This window comes from Chamaea fasciata, unplaced genomic scaffold, assembly GCF_029207755.1.
Source record: "Chamaea fasciata isolate MVZ Bird 193981 ecotype frontalis unplaced genomic scaffold, bChaFas1.0.hap1 SCAF_4, whole genome shotgun sequence".
NCBI classification, from domain to species: Eukaryota; Metazoa; Chordata; class Aves; order Passeriformes; family Sylviidae; genus Chamaea; species Chamaea fasciata.
Window position 1 is genome coordinate 5,649,037 of NW_027094089.1, and position 18,515 is coordinate 5,667,551.

General features: G+C 40.0%; 1 protein-coding gene across 1 annotated transcript in view; it reads left to right on the forward strand.

The window, feature by feature from the left end:
- The first annotated feature begins 7,860 nt into the window (after positions 1 to 7,860).
- The window catches only part of TJP2 (tight junction protein 2), a 59,484-nt gene continuing 48,829 nt past the window's right edge, over positions 7,861 to 18,515 (forward strand). Inside the window, exons 1-2 of the mRNA XM_066180785.1 lie at positions 7,861 to 7,956; positions 14,267 to 14,387. The gene's annotated coding sequence lies outside the window, so the exon portion shown is untranslated. The remainder of the gene's footprint in view (positions 7,957 to 14,266; positions 14,388 to 18,515) is intronic.

Below are 18,515 nucleotides of genomic sequence, written 5' to 3' on the forward strand. Positions count from 1 at the left end.
TTATCTGAGTTAGAAATGCTGTTAGAATCTGGTATATTTCTCACCTACAAATAGCAACAAACCAGAAAACTTTAAGTAAGTTTGTTCTGCGGGCCTGATAGGAGTGGGAGTGTGCTGTTTAATTTTAGAGGGGCTTGCAAGGGGTTTAACTGTCCACCAGATAAGACAGCAGATAAGGAATTCCTGGTGACATTTAGTGCTTCACAATGCAAAAGAAATATGACTCCAAATAATCCTGCCAGGGCTGTTTTGCCTTGCCTTGCCTTTCTCATCCCGGCTACAGGACAGCCGTGCTACCGAAATCTGATACCTGTGGAATGCCAGCCTGGAGTCTTATTTCTCTCGTGGTGTATTACCGTTTCGGGAACAGTATTGGTCGACTTGCAGAGTGACGCGGCGTGTGCCGGCCTGGAAATGGAGCTACCCTGCCTTCTGCTAATCTTGTGTTTCAGCTGAGAGTGATGGTATGAACAGAGCCTTCCCGAGCTCTCAGTAAATCGGCCGCAGCTATTCTGTGATAAAGGGCCGGGAGGACCAGATTTAGAAGCGTACCTGGAACACTACGCTGTGGTGTTAAAGGCTCGCAGAGGTCTTCCCGTTAGAAAGATTCAGATAGGCAACGATCCCAGGTTCCAAACAAAACACTGTTGTAAACGGAAAACACACCCAAGCGCTGGGGCTGGGTGATGGTGCGCCCTGCAGCGGCGACAGGGCTCTGCCGTGCTCACCCGCAGGTCCGCTCTCGGCGGACCAGGCCAGAGCCGGGAACCAGGCCTGGGAGACAGAGCCCCGGTACCCTGCCGGGAGACGGGACGGGCAGAGAAAAGCCGGGGGGCGGGGCGGCCTTGCCGCGGTGACTCAGCGGCGCGGAGCACCGGGCTGCGACCGGTATTTCCTGTTCCCCTGCCGCCGCCGCGGGTGTTGGTGTGTGCAGGCGTGGCCCGGGGGAGCCGTGCCAAGGCACCCCTGGATTGGAGGGGTGGCAGCCGCAGGTGGGGGGAAGCCTAAGTCGTTCCCTGCCCTCCGCATCCTTCCCCTCTCCACCCCACCTGGGGGCGAGGCCGGCACCTGCGGCGGGAGCCCGCCCCGGCGTGGCCGCGCCGCCCCTGCTCGCGTTCCGCAGGAAATCGCCCGACTCGGCGGGAGCGGCCACAACGGACCCGGCCTCAGCCCCAGCCTCGGCATCGCACTCGGACTCGACGGCCCCGTCGCTGCCCGCTCCGGGAACGGCGGGGCAGGGCAAGGCGCAGTCCCAGCGCCGGGGCGCCTCTGGGACCTCTGTTCCCGCTGCCAGACGCCCTCCGCGAGCAGGCGAGTATCTCCCCGGCATATGCTCACCCCGAACCCGCGCTCTCTGTCGCTTCCCTCCCGCCGGGCAGGTGCGGTGCCCGCCGGCACCCCCTGTCCCCCGCGGGCGGTGCCTCTGCTCCCCGCCCCGGGGGCCACGCTGCGGCCACGGGCTGCTCGGCTTCTCCTCGTTCCTTTTGTGTGCTATGGGTTTTATCGCCCTATCCTGCGCTCCGCAGGAGCGCTTTGCCGCCTTTGTCCTCGGATGCCTGACTCGGCGCAGCCCCGTGGGGCCCCCCAGACTGGTGCCGCGCCCGCCGCGCACCTGGGCGGCGCGAACAGCTGGACTCGGCCGGGGATCGGCTTTTCTCTTAACGGGATTAAGCGGCTCTCGGTGACTTTTTCCGTGATAAGTACTTTCCGGGAGAGTGCGATACTACGTGGAAAGTGGGAGAGATGACACCGGCGAGTCGGGGTGTTTGTTTACCCGGGTTATTCCCGGGGGGTGGGGCGTGTCCCCCGGCCAGGGCGCTCCTCCGCCGTCGGGGGCTTGAGCTGCCTTTGTTGCACACAGAATTCCTGAAATCTTTATGTTGGCACATCCCGAGTGGATTCCAGCCGTGCCTTAGGCTTGGCTAACTGGGTCAGGGAAAGTTTCAAGTTAACAGGGAACTGTAAAACAAAGAACAGGCAGTTCCAGAAGACAAATGTTTTAATTGCCCTGTTCAAGTGCCTTGGCATCGCCCATGTTTGCGGTGCTGGAGTCCAGGTACATTAGATTTTCATCCTGGAGTGCCAAGGTTGATCTACCAGTGGCATGCACTTTAGTATGCTTTAGTAGACAACTCTGCCCTTAAATGCCCGGTACTTAAAACCTGTTTGCGTATTTTTTTTCCAGCATGAGAAAGTACATGTTGTTTGAACATGCTTGTGTAAGAGTCATATAGCAAATCAGAAAACTTTCATGCTTCCAAAGCTGCTTTCTAGTAGTTATTCACTTAAAACAGAGAATCTCTGAATTATTTGCTCCCTAGCTTCATTTTATTAAATCGCATCGGTTCCCACAGCTAAGATGATACTCAAGAGCTCTTGACCCCACAGCTGTGCTCAAGCAGAGGCTGCAAAGGTCTGCTTTGTTTAAACCTTTGGGTGTCATTATCAAGGTCGCATTATTTGCAACAAAATAGCTTACCTTTTCTTTTGTTCTGCAAAGTTTAGTTTTAAAGGTTGAGAACTGTGATTCACCTATAATTGAGGGAAAATAAAAGAGAAACTAGTATGTGCAAAACTGTTTATTTCGTTTGTGAAACGTTTGTCGTCTAGGGCTTTAACAATCAGCTCTTTCAAATAGCGATACTTGTAAAAATCCATCAAGTCCTGACATGGCAATCCTGTACTGGAAGGCATAGGAGGTTTGCTTATGTGAAATAATGCTAATTGAGAGATCATCGGGCTGCTTTAAGAGACTGTGAAATGTTTTGCATTTAGTAAGCATGTGTGTGCCACTTAGACATGGTCAGCAAGATTTATACTTAGTATAACATTATTATGAGGATTATGAGGGCTGTCATCAGGCTTCTGAGGAAAGTTTTCTGCATGTATTTGACTTAACTATTATAATTGCCTCTGGACTGTTACATGCAAACATCTTAGGCCCTAAACATTGATTTAAGTAGCAGCAGTGATTTCTCCTCCGTTTATAAAAATGTCACTGTGGACTGGAGAACCTGTATCTAATTGTGTTTTACTATTGCCCTGTGTCGCTGACTGTAACTGCTGCGGTGCTTAGTGCCACTGCACTGGATTTTTCTGAGATTAAAGGTAAACGTTGGGAATTACACAGCAGAGTGGGGGTGACCCCAACACTTTGCTTGAACTATAACCTAAATACAGCTCTTCAGAATAAAGCATCAAAGTAATTAAGTGTATGATACTTTTTTGATTGCTTAATCCCCCCTTTTCCTGGTATAAAGGTCTTACTTAGTGATTAAAACAATGTTTAGGTAGTGGTATGGTTCACTCAATAGATTATGCCATACCTTTATAAAACCTATATGCTTAAAAGCATTAGAAAGCTCTTGGACCACAGTAATCCTCAATTAGGGAATGGCCTAATATCCCAGGACTACTTCAAAGCTGCATTTAACTTAAAGCAAATCTGGGTGATAGCGTTTATCTGTGTGTTTTAATAGTTACCAATCTTGTCTTTCTCCAGAACTTCCTAGTAAAGTAAAGGAAGTCTTGTGTTACAAGGATGTTCACTCGTAATTGTTGAAATAACAGTATTTATGTACGTGGCTGAGTCAGTTTCATCCTAATGGAGTAGTCTTGGAATTGGTCATTCTAATGACAGGGGGAACAGAGCACTTACATGTTAGAACAGCTACAAGGTCTGTGTAGTTAGAGATTTTCAAGTCTGGTTTATTTTCAAATAGGTATGAAAGTTCTAATTGCTGGGGGAAAATTAATTTTTTAAATTTGCCAATTGGTCTTTTACATCAGCTGCAGAAAGGCTGTGGATCTTAATCCCAAATTACAGTGGATTTCTGTGAACTTCGGAAGATTTCTCAAAAATGAGATAATCTATTTGTAAAACAAATATTTATGGCAATAATTATATAGGGCATAATTTTGTCTTCTACTATATGAGTCTTGCCATAGAGAAGAATGTTTGCGAATGGTGTGTTACCTATGAAGATTGGAGCAGTGACATGGGGATGACTGGTTTTGCATTACTGTGCTGGGATATACACACCAGTGCATGTCATCTTTCAGAGCCAAAGGTTCAGTCTCAGTCTCATGACCAAATGCTCTAAATGCATTGAGAACTTACATCGTCAAAATAGAGCTGTTCAACCATGGGACGCTTTTCTCAATTATCTAAACCTATCCTTTTCCTCAGAAAGAGCGGCACTATGTTGGACACCCCTTTCTGCTCCCTTGAAAACTTTGCTTACTGCTTGTTCCCAGAGTCTTTAAAGCCTTCTGTTGATCTTTAATCATCTTTTACCAGTACTTGGGTTATCCTGATTGTTATAAATGATAAGCCGAATCCATGAATTAAAAATATTAATAACAAAATTTATTGATACGAACCAAAAATCAAGAATTTTAGAAATAGAAAAACCCCGATAAAACCACAACAAAGGCTCAGTTCCGATCCCGGGAATCAGCGCTGGGTGAACCGAAGATCCTCCCCCTATGGAACAGAATCCCCCTTTGATTCACAAATTCGGAGTGTGCAGGGCCCCATTTTTATACAGTTTTTTGGCTTGTGCAACCGATTACTTCATCAGTTCTTTGTGTAATATGGTCCTCGATTCATAGTCTTATGGTTTCCTTTTTGGATGTGAATTCGGTGAATAGTTTTTCCGGGGAGACATAAACTTATGTCTGGGTTTACTGGAACCAGGTTTTGAGATGTATGTCCTTGATGAGATTGGGATGATGGATATGGGATGCTAAGCGCTTGGCCGAGGATGGCAGTGCTCAACTCCATCACCCATGGGTGGTGCCTTCCTTTCTTTCGCTAATGGGTGATTCTCTGCTATTCGGCTGAGGAATGTCTTCCCAGAACCCTGCATTCCTTAGGCTTAAAACATTATACAGTAACACACAAACTAACTCTATATAGGTATATAAAGTATCATAAAAATTAAACACGAATTAATCCTACAATATCTATCACACTGATCCCACTTCAGAAAGTAATTTTTTTTGCCTGTGTGGGTAAATTATGATTTAGACCCTGCTGCAATTATGTGGGTATTTTTGTTTGGGGTGTGAGAGGATTTTGTTTCTTTATTATTTGTGGGGTTTTTGATTAGTTTGGTTTGTTTGGGGTTTCTTTTGTTGTTATTTTTTGGGGGGGGTTGTGTCTTTTTTGGTTTTTTGCTTTGTTTTGTGGGTTTGGTTGTGGGGTTTTTTGTTGTTGGTTGATTGTTTTGGTTTGTTTTTACCAGACAATACCAGCATTCACTAGAAACTCTAGAAAGCTACGGTTATTTTTACTTAAATATTACATAATTTAAACAGGTACTAACTGCGGCATTGTAATTAAACAGCTTAATGCAGCAGCAAAGCCTACTCAGGTCATTTAATACCTTAAACTATTAATGTTTGAGTTGGGTTTTGGTTGGCTTGTTATTGGGAATGTTTTGTTTTTCTTTTTAAGCTGATTTCTTTTTGAAAGTGCATGTTGTTAGGGGATATCATAGTTTTTTATTTCAAATGAAAATGCAGACTGTGTCAACTCCTTTCTGTTCAGTGTAAGATGGCCCTTGTATTTGTGAATGTATTTAGGATGTTTATGATCCAAGTTTAATAATAACAGAGTGAGCTGTGGGAGCTCTGGTTTGAAATCTGGTACAGCATCCAACCTGGTTCATATTGATTAGCTGCAGGCTTTGTTTTTCGGAAACATGAGCTACCCAAGTCTTCCTGAATTTAGGTCAGCATTGTCATTGTGCATCTGAGTCCCAGAACCTCAAGATAACCATGGCTGCTAATCCAGGAAGAAAACGAAACTCATTAGTGCTCTCTTTTCATGTGAACAAGGTGAAAACGGCAGACAAAAATACTGCCTGATACAAGAGTAGGATTATAAGAAGTGTGCAAGGCAAAATATAAAGCCCTATTGTTCTGCTGTTTGTTTTTTTTTTTTTTCCCAGTGCCTGCTCTCTTTTCATGCTTTTATCTCTGCTTTTGTTTTGTACCAGTAATCCAGAACTGCTTTTGAGAAATTTCTTTTTACTTCTTAATGAAACATTAATTTTGAAGAATTAAAGATTTTAGTTAAACCAGATATTGCTGAAGTAAGACAGATAGACTTCCCTTTTGATAAGCAGAAGCCGGATTTAAGGAACTGATAAATCATGAGGCCTGTCAACTTATGTTTGTGTATTCTGACTAATCAATAGGCTTCAAGAAGGACAATGAATTCATAAATCAAGTACTCCTGGGAAAACAGGATTCATTTGTCACGCAACACTAAAAGGTTAAAAAGTCAAAGCGAAGAAGACTCACTTACTTCATCATTTTGACACCCTACCCCATAAAAAAGACCACCGACCCATTTCAAAGAATAAACCACGCATGCTTAATAGCTTTTGGCTAATTACCATACGAAGCAGGGAATGGGTTGTACTAAAGTCATGAATATACATTTGTGTTTTGGGTATTCAATACTTCTGTACATAAAAAGACCCTGTGATCTTCTGTAGGTGCGCGTGTGTTTGGGAGCTATCCCGCACGCTGCCCGGCGTCGTAATTAAACATACACTTTCTAACTTTAAACTGTTAGAGAGTCTTTTGTCCATCATAGTTGGATATCAGCATTAGGACGATATTCATATTTTTTTAATAATTCATTGAAGGTGTGCAGTTATCTGGGGTGTGGTTTATATGCATGTGAAGTGTCAGGTTTAGGATGTCTCCTTAGATTTGGGTATATTTTCATTGAGTTAGGCATGAGTTTAGATATACTGGGCCACTGTGGCTTTTTCCTAAGACTGGGCCAATGATACTCTATTGTACCAAACTAATTTTTTGACATTAGTATTGTATTGAATAACTAAACATGAGCTTAACAATGCAACCTTATCATAACCAAGATTTCACATGTTTGTTCAAGCTATGTGTTATTTGCCTTGCCTCATTAATTTTTGGTTGGGTTTTTTAAGGCTTTAGAGAAAACTCATAAATCTCTCCTGTAAGTCGCTCTTAACAGCAAGGCTGTCTGTAGACCGGTTTGCACTCTCTATTCTAACATCTGCTTCATCATCTAGCTCTGCTTAATATCTAGCAGATTTGACTGCTGGTGTCTCTAGCCTCCTTAGCACAACTTTGTATAAGCTGATTCTGAGAATCTCCAGGAACATATGGACTGTTCAGGGTAGGGACGATCTCTAAGGAGGAGCCAAAAGCAACTGCAATCCGTGAAGCTGTGAGAAAGAAATTTCCAGGTCCTCCTCCTCTCTTTGCATTCCCACCTCCCACACTCCCAGTCTGATCCTTGATGCTCCTCTACCTTAAGATTTTTTTAACAGATCAGGCTTTACACAGGCACTGTTTGTGGTGCAAACAAAACACATGTGTGTTCTGGAAGTTAACAATCGACTGTCACAGTTATTCCTATCACTTGAGCAAAAGCATGTAGGAAGAAATGCTGCTTTCTTTGATCTGTAGCTGTTACACAGATTTTTGTTGAAAGATGAGAAAGAACAGGGTTTTGTTTTTTCACAAGATGAAAAGTAATTTGTTGCTGCATTGGGCGATGACTTTTTTTAGTCAGGTCTGAAGTGACTGAAGATGTGATCCTGCCTCTGCCATCAGTTTACAAGAAGCATGCTCTACATCTAATTAAGAGTGTATGACTGTTTTCATCTGTTGAGGATTAGAGCAAATGAAAGTTTTTGCTTTGATCTCGTAAATGTTTCTTTAATGGAGAAAAAAGCTCTGTCATTCTTTCTCCATTCTCAGAAATACATTGTACTTTCCAAGGCATCGCTTGTGTGTTCTCATCTAGGAAAACTGTGCTGTTTTCTTTCCAATAAAACAGCAATTTCGTTGGTTTCTGTTCTTCCTGGAAAAATACAAAGACCAAAAAAAAAAAAAAAAAAAAAAAAAAAAAGTGGATGAAAATTCTCCAGCAGGAAACAATGGAGGAAGGTATGTATTAGATTTTTGTTTGCTCTACATAAGTCATCCTTCACTAACAATGCATGTACTAGCAGCTTGGACTGTTTCTAAATAAAGTTGAAGGAAGTTGATAAACGCTGAGTCAGTCTTTCTCCCTCTAGATACCTGGAGGTTTCACGCACTGTTTAACTGAAAGCAGTACTTGGGAGTAACTTGTGCTCATTTTGTGGGCTTGGCTTCCCTGTGTACAACACTAGTCATGAGGCTCCTTTTCTAGTCAGAATTAATATGCTTTGCTCAAAGAGGCAAAAGATGAACCAGAGCAGCACTTAATGGTTTTTAGACTTAGTGTAGGACTGGATTTGGAAAATACTGCGGGAAAGTTTTTTTAAGAAGTATTTCTTAGATCTATGAGGGAAAAGTTTAGAGTTAAAGAAGTGTTAGGGTAGAAGGTGGACAGAAGAAAATACCAAAACTTCATAGGAGAAAGTGTGGTAATACTGAAGGTGTTAATGAAACCCACTTTGAGGGAAGACTGGATTTTACAAAAATATTTCTGCTTTTGAGTAACTTTCAACTGTCATGGACTTCTACAGTCAGAAGATCCTTAAATACTGGAATTGTCAAAAACTGCTCACTTTTTGTCTTGTCTCTTGTTTCTCAGTACAGCCTTCACGGTAGAGCTACCAAAGCTATCAGAAATCAGGATGCATACAGGCTTAATGATGTTAGCTGCGCTTGCAGGCTTCTACTCTGCTTTCCTAAGCTTCTTAATGCTTTGTATACAGATGTTTAAAGTTGTTGTTAAGTGATTTTTTTTTTTGGACACGGAGATGTAATTTTTTGCTTAATTTAATTCATGTGGTTTTAATATATTAATTATTTTTCTTAAAACATTTCTACATTTCAGACTACATATTCCTTATCAGCATGCAGCTATGTAGGTGATTTTTTTTCCTCTGACAGTTGAAGTGGTATTCCCTGAATCTGTAAGATGCTTGATTTTATTTTGCTCTTCTAAGATCAGTCACATGGATTGCTATTTAGTAATTACATGAGATAGTTCAGTGTGTGCATGTGCTAACATAATCTACAAATGTGATTGAATATTGAATACCAAATATGGCTAATGCAGGATTTTAAGTAACGTAGGATCTGGAAATAGTTATACAAATCTTGTTGTTAAGAGCTAAATATTTTACAGATCAATAAATCATCTTGGTTTCTAAATAAGGAGCATGCAATATGATATCACTCCAACAGAAATACACACATGCCTAATAATACTAGGGAATAAGTAATATGCACAGTTTACAGAGGGGGTCGTGGTTCCAGGCTCAGTCTTCCTGTCACATCTCTTCTTCCTGTGTTTTTATCTCTATTACTGCATAAGTGCATAATATTTATATATGTAACTATATCCTAATATACAAATATAAGCATTCATTTCTTACTATCTAAGAAGCATTATATCAACATTTCCTTGATTTGTTTTGCAATCAAGTACATCTCTTTGAATACTGCAGTTTGACAGTACTGCAGTATTTCCAAAATGTTACTGTTATGTCTTTCAATATGTGCATGTGTCTCCATCTTTGTAGTTCATACCTGAGGTGTTTGGCACGCACAGTTACTTACCTTATGACTGGAACAATTCTGAAGTGGGATGTGGCTTCTGGCATCATGTAAGACACATTTGAATGACTAGTAGGTATCATAATGGGAGTCTCTAGCTTTCTTAATTCTGTACAAGCCACAAGGAAGTATTTCTCCATGCCTTTTCTGAGTAGATCAGCTAAATCCCGTTTGACACTTGTGACACAGAGAGCTTTCTGGTGCTCTGGTGCTTTCTGGTGAGAAGAGTTAAGGCAAAAGCTATTTTTGTCTGTCACTCTCTAAAATGGTCTCAAAGTTTCTGTGCAGATCTCTTATATTCCCTGGATGGATTTGACAGAGAAGTTACCTAGTGCTCCATTAGCAGTTGAAAGATTATAGACAGCAGAGATTTAGCAAAGGATTAGTCAATTGGAGAGCGTGCATTATCCGGCCAGGCTTAGAACCATGATTGTCTCTTCAATCATTTTCATTAGTGTCTTATTCAAAGATCAAATTATGTAACAATGACGTTTCTGGGGAATCTGGTAGGAGTTTTTCTTTGGTTTCTCTCTCTTCTACTAACTATCCAAGCCTGGGAGAAGGAAAAAAAAAAAGCATTATTTTTATGCTTCAAACTTGCAGCATGTTTTAAAAAGCAGCATTTCAAATCAGTGAAGAGGCATGACTTCAGTTGCAGCATCTGCATTTGGATGATAACTTAGCGTGGTGGAACTCTTTGAGAAAGGCAGGATGCGGTACAAGAAATACATAACTATCTTAGAAGCAGCAATAGGTATTACTCCCCTTAACAAGAGGGAATTGCTTCCTGAGGGTAGACATGCAAATCTGTGGCAACATCCAGGGTAAGTGTTAAAAAGCAAGCAGTGAGTAACTATGGGAAAAAATGTGCTCATATCGAATCATGCATTTTTAAAACTTGTTATCAGAAAGAGGAAAGTTATTCATAGAACAGGTAATCTTTTTTTTGTATCTTCTGAGATCTGTATCTTCAGTGGTTGTGGTTGAACTTAGTGGTTTCATTAGAGATTTCTGTGTACTACCCATCCTTGGCTAGAGGAATAACTAGGAGAAAGTTTTATTTCTAAATGAGAAGTTTGCCAAAGAACAGAGAGAATAAACATGTGTATACTGATCATAACAGAAATGAAATGGCTATTTTGTATTTTTTTGCTTGCTACTAACCTGATGTATATTTGAGTTTCCCCTCTCCTCATTTAAAAATATGCATATTTTAAATTTTTTTCTGTCTGAAAAGCAGTTTCTAAAATGAGAAAAGGAAAATCACTTTTGTCTGTACAGGCAACTTTACTTCTCTGCTTAGAAGCAGGGGTTCATTAGGAATACTGTTTCCCTACTAGAAAGTTTTCCTAATTTTTGTTAAAATAATCCAGAGTGCTTTCTTGGACCACACAACTTGAGTATTAAGCTTCAGAAAAATCCTTCTGTATGTAACTGTTTCCACCAAAAACATATGTTATGTGGAAAACAGAGTTGTCATTCTCTCCCACCTGCCCCTGTATGAGTAGCACGGGTGGATGGGTGTCTTCACAGTTCTTCTGGTCTTTCATGTTTTTGTAATACAACAGAATGTTGTCACCTTATTTCAGACATTGCAGAGGAGTGCAGAAGAAGAGAGACTTTTGTCCAAGACAAATTTGTATGTTTCTATTGGTTTGGAATAGTTCTGTGTAACCAAGACTTCAAAGAAAAACTTGGATTATAATTGTGGCTGTTTGACTATAACTGCATTCAGATTTACCCTGCAATTTTTCTACAAATGCGCTTCTTTAATCATGGTAGGAACAGTAAAAGCAAATAAATCACTAAGTACCATATGATTTATTTTTATTTTCCAGACCTATCACCAGAACCACAAAATCAATATTCTATCATAAAAACCAGTCTAGAAAATACACAGATGGAAATGGTTTTGCACCTTTTTATTGACACAAGTGTTCTTCAAGTTGGTCCTAAATTTCCAGTGTCATGTTCATGAGTGCTTGTAGGGCATTTTGTTAAAAATTTGCCCATTAAGAGGGATTCTTAGTGCAGTCTATTTGGACTCAGGACATCAGAGTGTATTGAACTGTGACTTCCTTTGATTGTTCCATATAAATTTTCTACATGCAAATCTCCTTGACTTTTTCAGCTGCTCTTTATATGTTGATAAAATGGTACCTGATTTCTCCTGCTATTTTGAGAAACTGTGTTGGAAAGTAATGATATATTCTTGGAGAATTCTTTTTTGTTTTCAAGTAGGTTATTCTGGCCAGAGTCACAGCTTGAATCAAACCCTCTAAAAATGAAACTTATTAACTGTAATGTCTGGGGTTTTTTTTGTAACTGTGACTGTTTGTCTTTCATCTATTACTGAGTATTAGTCAGTATCAAAATACAAAATACACTGTGTAAAATTTGTTTTTATTTCCAGCATTCTTATTCAACATCTTGCTTTCAGGGAGAGGTTTAGTTAATGTGATTGTTGTACACACTTGGAATTTCAAATTGGTTAAGATGTATTTGGATAATATTTGGATTTGCCATTCCAACAGTTTCAGAAAAGCAGACAAGCTGTTGTCATTGGACTGTAACAGGGATCCCTTTTATGTTTTTATTAAAACTTTCAGGGAACTAAAGGTTGATAACCAGCAATCGTATCAAAGTAAACAGAGTTGACATAAAAAAGCACTGTTCTTTTTGTAGGTGCATACTGATTATTCTACATGACTGGAATAAACACATAAATAATAGTACTTTGCTAAAATCAGCTTATCACTCAACTTCTAGAGGTACCCTGTCATGTTCTTTGTAAAAATAAAATATTATAAATGTGAGTGTGTGTATATAGGAAAAATTTGCAACATAACAAGACACTTTCCAAAACCTAATATTGAATAACAGGTATAGAGGTTCTCATTTGTCAACTCCTCACTGCACAAATTCAGATGCATAATTAAGCACTTTATTTTTCTTAAATGTCTCTTAAAATAAAAAAGCACTTGAATGTGATGCTAGGTCCAGAGCCAGTTTGAAAGTTGTAAGAATTCTGCTTAAGAACCCAGACTACTGTACAAAAGAAAGCAGGAAAGATAGATACATTATTTTGCTAAGGGATTACTTTATATTTTCATATTAAAGACATTACAAAGTTTAATTTTTCTGCTTCCATCTTTGCTTGGAATAGTGATTTGATTTCTATGACAGATTGATTTTTATAAAGTTTGACAAAGTGACAATGATGGCAGCAGTGGTAGTTAGGTTTAGCTTGCTTGTGTGACTTTTCTGCAGCCTCCAGAATAGTATTTTGTACACAGCCTAGAACAAAGGCTGAAGTTTGTTTTGAATGCATGGTATAACTTGCGCTGCTCTTTGATGGTCATATAAACTCATAATAAGCATATTTTTGTTCTGCAACTTCTGAAATCATACCTTGATTTAAAACTGTATTTTACTTTTTGAAAAATTCTTTTATGCTGGAAGAGTATGGGGAGAAAGGAGAAAATAACCTTCTAGTTTCTAGGTGTGATGTCTGGCAGGTGCCTCCATTGTTGCATGTTTTAAAAAGTTAATCTGAAACAAAATGTAATTTTTAAGTATTTTAGAAATTTTAATTTTGCTTTTTTGAACCTGTGACGTCATTATATTTGCTCTCAGGAAAAAGTAGATGTCACACACAAGACACATCAAAACTTGTGCCAGACTTTTAGACAGTTGGGGAAATTCTGCAGAATTCTTTCAGTATCTCTTTCTAACATCTCTCAAGCCACCTAGAAATGGCTAATGGATTATTAACCATAATGAAAAAACACCTATACATTGCATGGGAGGGGGGGGAGCAGAAACAAGCAAACTCAAACCTACTAGAAGAATAATTAATATACTTTTCTAGGAAAGTCTGGCTATATCTGTCTTTGAAGATGGAACACTTTGGAAAGATGTGTTTGAGAGAAGAATTAAAATTACTGAGTTGCATGTTGGTTTTCTTTTAAAAACAAAACAAAAGCCACCAACAAGCCCTATCCACTAGCTTGTGTGTCTATTTCTATCAAAAGTTCCTTCTTTGTCTTAGTGAAACCATTCATTTTCTCTTTTCCTACTGGAGGTAATCAAAGACAAGGCAAGGGGTCAGGGAGAAGGGGAGCCAGGTGACAGGAATGCTGAATGGAAGCTAACATCCTACTTGTGCCCAAGAGGGGTAGCTAAAGCCTGTTGAGCAGGGGAAGGGGGATAGAAGATTACACTGGGAACTGTTTTCTTTCTGTCATTTGGCAACTGAAGTTCTTAAGTTACCATCTAATGTCATTGGAGCGCATGTATCCAATTGTTCTTGCTGAGGTTATGCTCAAGATACGATGCTGTTACTAGCTTGCCTGTGAACAATCTTGTGCAAGCTAAACAATCAGACCAAAACTAAATCAAAACAAAAAGCCAGATGGTTTGTGCAGAGGACCAGTGCAATGAAGTAACTATGCTTCCTATCAATCCCGTACTTCATTGGCAAAAATGCATTGATTGCTTTGCATGCAGGCTTGTGTGTAAATATTGCTGAGTATCTCCTTTCTTCAAGCACTATTTCCACATGATTGCTAGGGAAGCTAAAGCATGTCAAACTAAGCAGAGAAATATATTTTGTCTTCTTGTTATCTCTAGGACTTCAGTGTTCCAGGCTTTACAAGCACTCTTTTGTGGTTTTACATGACTTAAATGAAACCTTGTTTTTCAGGGAGCAAACTACCGCACTGCCATCTCCTTGTGAGTGGGACTGGGAGCACAGCTGTACATCAAGCCCAAAGCATCGCACAGCAAGCAGACAACAGCACTCAAAGATCGTCGTTCCTCCCACGGTACTGGTCAAGTTGCCTCAGTTAGACCTAGACATTAGGTTAAAATGATGTATTATTCTCATGTGCTAGCTAAGATGTACCTTCTTTTAGTTTTGTTTTTATAACGCTTCAAGAAATTGAACTTAGTAGAATAATATGAAATTAAAGCTAGTTCTTTTGAATTCTCAAAGAATCTGAAAATGATTGCATGCACATTTGCTGAGAACTTGATGATGTACAACAGGCCTCCAGAGGAGGAGAGGCTTCTGCAATGAAGTCAATATCCTGCTAAAGTTATGCAAATAATAATGCACAGGCCTGTACTAGTTAATCTGTAAGCTAAACATTGGTAAAGAATGGATGCAATCTATGATGATGTCTTCAGCAAATATAAATATTTAGCATGGACTTGAGGATAAATAATTTCCTTAAGCACAAAGGATAAAATTCATGGGAGTTGCTTGGTGACTCAGTCAGCCCTGGGAAACAGAATAGCCACACACAGGGAGAGTTGTTTTGCTGCATATTTTCTTACAGTACATCATTAAGGTAAATATAATCCTTTTGGCATATTAACCTTGCTTTTGAAACTTTTTCTCAAGTGCTTCCAGAAGGACAATAAAATGTGTCCTTAGTTTTATGTGTCGACTGAACATGCTTGGCTTGTTTTTGTAAGTCATTACCAGATGATTTTAAGAGAGGAAAGGGATTTTATGCTGATGTTGTGCAAAACTATAATTGACTCTCATTTTTGAGATGAATAGCTATTGCTGCTTTAGTAATTTACTTAAAAACAAGCATATCTGCTGTCCTGACTTTATAATTTGTGACATACTTAACCAAAGCTACTTCTCTGTTTAATTTTCTGGGAGTGAGAGGAAATTTGATATGAGAATATCAGTGAAATGTAGCTAGGCAGGAATGTCTCTGCTGAGGTCTTGAGCAGGCTCTGACATTTTCCTCAAAACGGAAGCTTTTAATGGTAGGGTATACAAACTTTACATCAGGGAATGTGGGTAGTTGCAAGCTCAACGCTTAGCAAAAGAAACTGCAGAACCATATATCAGCAAGGTCAAGATGGCTCAGAAGGTACATCAAGCTGCTTTGTTTGTGGGCTTCTAAGAGTTGTGGAACTGGCAAGGGAATGACTGGTGTGGCTGTGGCCATCTGCTTTCTCCCTGATTGTTCTTGCTGTTCTCTTTTGGACTCTTGCCAGGTCACTTTAGTCACTTGCAAAAAACATTCAGTGATTTTTACAAAAAACCGAAAAGTGGGCCTTAGTACCCTTGCTGGGACCTTGCTGTTTCTGAATAGAGCTGCAGAACTGCTTTGTTTCTTAATAAGCCCATCAGCAGGAGATTTGCCAGTATAAATAGGATGGGAAGAGGCAGAGCTTAGTTTTCATGCTCTAAAGAACTAACTTGGCTGAAGAACTGCTGTCTGGGGCTTTGTTTTTCAAATTAACCCCTATACCAAGAAAAAAAGTAACACATCTTTGTGTATGTTAGTCTCATGTAATCTGCATCTTCTCTTGCTTGTTTTTAATAAGCATAATGATCTCCATGAGAATGGGATCTTTGTTTTCTCTTATTGTGTTGTCTTAATTAATTTGAGCCATAACAGTTGACTACCATGGTAAGGTTTTGATGTTGTAGGACTTGACTTCTAGTAGGGAAAGGCAGATAAATAGCTAAAAGCAGAGGATTGTTTCACAGCCTTGCCAGTAGTAGTCAAGAAACACAGAGAAGAGAGGAAGGAAATTAGATGTAGGCAAAATGAATGTTCAAGTGGAATGTGCCTGCTGTTTAAAATGAAAAGTTGGGGTTGGGGAAGAGATTTCCTTTCAAGTGCTGATACACATTTTGTGTGGTGTTTGAGGAGAAAAACAGTACACACTTGTGCGGTTTGGATTTGTTTAAACTACATTGTTATTTCACTCTTGAATAATGGTACTAGTTTTTGTAGCTTCTTGAAGTAGTAGAGGTTGAAGTGCTCATGCTAAGGAAAGTTGTTTCAATTTGTGTAGGCTCTAGAAGAGGGGATGGGGTGAGTGTGTGTGTGTTCTAGCAGAGTCACTGTTAAGACCCTATTTCACTCTCTAGCAGTAAGTCAAACTATATCATCTGCTTGCCTTACTAGAGTAATTTTCAAGGAACTGCAGTGTAATTTAAAACATTGCTCAGATGAAAATGTGTTAAGAACAAATAGACTGTATTTCTTTTTCTCACAACTATAACTTTTATTAACTGTTACCAAACACCTCTGCATATTCCCATGCTGTTTTATTTATCCTATGAATATGCTTTATATCTATGTTTTCTAATTGCTGTATTGTTTGCAAAAAGAAAGTAGCAACAAACAAAACAAATAGTCTTCTGGTCTAAAGCAGAACAAACTTGTAATGTGTGAGATCTAGTGGAATTGATGACTGTCCAAAACATTGAGGAAAATATACATTATGTTACATTATAAAAATATAGATATTACTGTATTTCATACTGTTAATGTCCAGTGCTGTTCCTAGTTGTTCAGCTTGTAGCACTGTGTCTGTTTCAAACTTTTTTGTGAACTTGAAATTGAGTTTATGATTCGCCTAGAACAGTGCTGCCTTTTGGTCTAAATAATTATTTACATTTTTAATTTTTTAGTAGTTTGAGGTGTCTCAGTAAATCTCTGTGTCTAGGTTTAAAATTTTTTTAAATATTCTGCTCTTGAAAACATCAAAATAGATGGCCTCATAAGTGACAGAGGATTTGATACTGTTGATTACCCCATAAAAAATATGAATGAAGTGTGGGATGCTGTGTATGTTGGGCTCTGTGTTTCTTCCTGGGAATCTCTGCTTTCTAAAATAACAGCCTTAATATTCCTGCTTTGAGATTTGGAAAGTGTGTATAGCTGTTCATTCTTACACTAGATCAGAGACAGCCAACAGACCAGACCCAGCAGCTGCATGCTAGAATCTTTATGTTGCATAATCACAAGCTGTACTTTGGAAGCGGAGACAAGGGGCAGGATAATAATTGCATCATTCTGCTTTAAGCTGGAACTCAAGTCATGCAGTTAGTCCAGAATGATAGGATAATCAGGTGGAAAGGGACCTCAGGAGGTTTCTTGTGCAGCCTCATGCCCAAAACAGGGTCATCTGTGAGATCAGAACAAGTTGCTTGCGGCTTTACCCAGTTTGGTTTGAAAACTTCCTAAGACAGAGACTGTACAACTTCTCTGAAGTGAGCCCATGGTTTGTCTGCCCTCATGGGGAAAATCATTTCCCTTTCGGTACATCTGAACCTGTCTTGTTTGAACTTTGGTCTATTGTCTCTTATCCACCTTGCACTACTGCGAAGAACCTGGCCTCCTCTTTTCAATCTCTTCCTGTCAGCACCAATGAGTGGCTGCTGGGTGTCCTGAAGCCATCCTTCCTCCAAGCTAGACAAACCCAGCTGCCACAGCCTTGTCTTGCAGGGCCAGTGCTTCAGCCCCCACCATCTTGGTGACCCTCTGTTGGACTCACTTCTACACATGGTAGCAAGTGTTGAGGTAGTATGCAAGGTGTCTCTTCTCCAGTCCCCCATAACAGAGATTAGGATTACTGTGCCCTATATGTGACAACCCCAGTGTAGAGCTGCATGCTTGAACCATATGTATGGAGCTCCAGAGCAGTTCCTGAGAGTCAGAGGTCAGCTACCTACACATCCTCTAATCCTGAAGGTTGAATCTGTTAGGGCCCAGCTTACTATATAAAGAAGCGGACATAATTGGATTTATGAATCATTTAAGTAGGACTGGGCTGACTGATTTGTGTGATTTTGCAGGCTGATGACAAATGGCAGTCTAAAGAGATTGCCTGGAAGGGAAGGGGGAAGGCTGGTTGACAACATGGTATTTTTAGAAACTTCTACAGTGTCTCTCATGACAGGATCATGAGCACTTGCTTAAAAACAAGAGCAAAACTGACATCTGTGTTCAGATAGTTCCACAGCTGGACTAGCAGCCTACATTCCCAGTATATCTTTCTGAAAACAGTTCCCAGCTCTTTAAGGAGGTTGCCTTTTTGCCATGCTGTCTAGCAGCACTACCAAGTGTTGAACTTTAACATGTAAAGAAACAGAAAAAATTGATTGTCATAGGGACAGGTTAAAAGGCTTG